Here is a 3,500-nt window from a genome sequence, read left to right on the forward strand (position 1 = left end):
TTATGGCAAGAAAACTGCTCAAGAAATTTTTTTTCCCAAAAATGCTCATTCATGTCTGTTGCTAGAAAAAGGAAGTGAAAACTATGACTTTTTACTTCTGGTCCTAGAAAAAAGAAGTAAAAGTCATACTATTTACCTGTGTTTTTGAAAAACAGAAGTAAGAAGTCCTGCTGTTTACTTTTGTTTTAGTAAAACAGAATTTTACCAAAACAGAAGTAATAATGGGACTTTTTACTTCTGTTTGTAATAGATGAGAATAAGGGCACTTCTCTCCTTTGTTCAGAAACAAAAGTAAAAAGGGGATACTTTTTACTTCTCTTCTTTTTATGTCACCCTAGAACAGAAGTAAAAAGTCCATGTTGTAGTAGTGAACATATAATATATTCACATAAACCATTATGCTTCAGCATTACTATTGCAAGTAATAAGAAATATAAATATAAATATATGCATCAATTACTTTGAATAGATTGATATAATAAATTGCACATCAATAATACAATCATGATTAATGTTAAAAGTCATATAAAAATAAATTGCAATTTATATACTTAAATATGCACGTAAATATCATAACAAAGTAAATTACTTTCACTAATAACAATTAAATATCATGTAGCCTTCTAGACTTATAGATACTTAGTACCCGTTTGGTTCGCTGAATCCTTGAGAATGAAATGGAATGTAATTCAATGCAATAAAATGTAATGTAATGATGATTACATACAATTAAAGAAAGATAATACATAGACATAAAAACGTTTGGTTGGATTATAAAGAACATGAGAACAGGTAGGAATAATGTATCAGAAGACGAAATTACCTTTATTTACATATAGAAATGTATATATAATGATTTAAAGTTCTCTATTTTTTCCCCAAATATATATATGATAACCCTATCCACATATATAATAATAAGTTGAAGCCAAAAAAAAAAAAAGAGTACATAATACACAAACAAACATAATAATATATATATGCATGCTTTCCCATTATCAGATTCTCCCTTGCAACTAGTTAAATATATACATATATATTTATCACCAAATATGTATCAACCATTCAACTAAAGTTTAATAATATTATGTAGCAGTGTCTGCGATTCCCAATAATAGATCAAAGCTTCCATGAAAGCAAAACAACAAGACCTCCAAAAACTAGAATTTTAAGAAAGAAAAAGATGTGAACTTCAATGTAAAAGAAATATAGCAGGGTTAATGAATGAAATATTATTCTGGCAACAGAAATAATAATAGCAGCAACAAAATGGTTGTTGACGGAGATGATAACAGCAGCAACGGAGATGACCAGGTAGCGATGACTTCTATTCTGGGGTGATAGTAGCAAGAAAAAGACGGTAGGAGTAGCAGCAATAATGTTTATCTGTGGGCACGTTGGTCAATTTAAAAAATTATAATGGCAATATTGTCGTTTTAGCCCGATTACAAGAAGTCTGCATCTCCATTCATCAGTCTTAGTAGTGGAATCTAGATGCATTCATTTGATGTAATTAGGATTACAAAATGTAATCTCTTTTATATTACATAAGCCCAACTAAATGAATGAATCAGCCCATTACACAAGGATTACATGTAACTCTTTCTCATGGAATCCAACTAAATGGGCTCTTATTACATTTATGATAATTGACAGCATTTTGGCTTTTTAAGAGTTGTCCTCCAGGTCTTGTAACTTTTTAGCTCTACAATAAATTTTGTCATTTGTTTTTAATAAATTCATAGCCGTTTGATTGAATGACTTAAAGCCATATTGTAAGCAATACTTACTATTTTAATATGCATGGCAAAACATTATTGCCTTTAATTTATTTCATAATTTGGGCATTGTCTACCTATCATCATGGCACAAGCAGACATTCTAAGTCTTGGATAATTTCCATTAGTTTATCCATGACATGAACCTCCACATACTATTAGTCTTTAGGACTGTGATAAAAATATCTTTTGAAGTTGCAAATCTCTTTCGCGCCATTCAATAACCAATTTATACGCTGCGTATATGGTCATTGTCTTGATCATGAACAAGTTAAATTTAATGTAATTAATCCAGCTAAAATGGTCGGTATTCTCTATGCTCTCTCTCTCTCTCTATTCTTTTTTCATTTTTAATTACTATTTCTAGTCTTTAATATAAGAGATAGTTGATGGATTAACTTTAATTCTAAATATAATACCTCAATCTACTTTGTTTTTTATTTTTCTCAAAATATCCCTATTAATATGTAAAGAGTTCCTACAAAGATATAGTTCTAATGCACATTATTAAAAAGGATAATTTAGGAAGCCCAACATATATTTCTGACAAATAACTAACTTAACTAATTTTTCTAAATTAGTTATCTAGATTTTATATTAAGAACTAGAAATAGTATTATTTATTCAAACACACTACTACGTGATATCATTTTCATGACATCCTTTTCTAGTAATTGTAGCAGAGTTAGCGTGAAAGTTGAGATTAATGGCATTTTCATTAAAAAGGTTTTTGACTTTTGACTTTCTACCTGAGTGAATAACGGGAGCATAAAGCAACATGTGTAAGAATACACAGTACACTGGTTAACAAAGACAACCTGTATAGATAGTAATTTAAATTATTTAATTTGTTCAAAACTAATACTCCTCCGGTCCTAATTATAAGACCCAATTGACTTATTTGAGGAGATTAAGGAAGTAAGTTAAGTTGGTTATTTATAATAAATAAGTGTTGTCATTCCTAAAATATCCTTGCTAATTAAGTATATTGGCTAAAATTATCATTATTAAAAGGATTATCTTGGAAAAAATGCATAATATAAGAGACAAAATAGATTGGGTCTTATAATTAGGACCAAATAAAAAGTCGAATTGGGTCTTATAATAAGGACAGGAGGAGTAACTTTTTACGCTGTTTTCTTTTCGAACTAGGATAGAAATGACATTTTTTACATTGGTTATAAATATCCACACCAATTGTGAAATTGACGTTAGGGAGCCTTTTAACAAGTGTAAAAGCATTACTAATACAACGTTTTTAAACTCAATAAAATTATTGAATTTGAAATTTGAAATTTATTTATTATAATTTCTATGGACAAAATAAAAAATGGAACAGACAAATGTATTTATATAATTTTTATTTTTTAAAAAATTGTATAGAATTAGTACTTTGGACTATTCTCTGTTTACCTAATGTTTTTCATTTTAAAACTTTAGAACGTTGCCTTGAAGGATAAAACTTTCATTAATATGGTAATTTTTTTATAGATAGTTTAATCATATATATTAAGAAAGAAATATATATATATTTCCATGGTTACTAATATTTTAAAACGTACCTTATTTCAAAAACTTTATATATTAAGAAAGAAATATATATATATATATTTCCATGGTTACTAATATTTTAAAACGTACCTTATTTCAAAAACTTTCTTGGGCAAATGAATCCCTAGGTCTTTATATTTTCCCCGATTTTGTGACGTGGGATTTTATTTG

Source organism: Neltuma alba, unplaced genomic scaffold, assembly GCF_004799145.2.
Source record: "Neltuma alba isolate B1F8T4 unplaced genomic scaffold, ASM479914v2 tig00000358_pilon, whole genome shotgun sequence".
Classification (NCBI taxonomy): Eukaryota; Viridiplantae; Streptophyta; class Magnoliopsida; order Fabales; family Fabaceae; genus Neltuma; species Neltuma alba.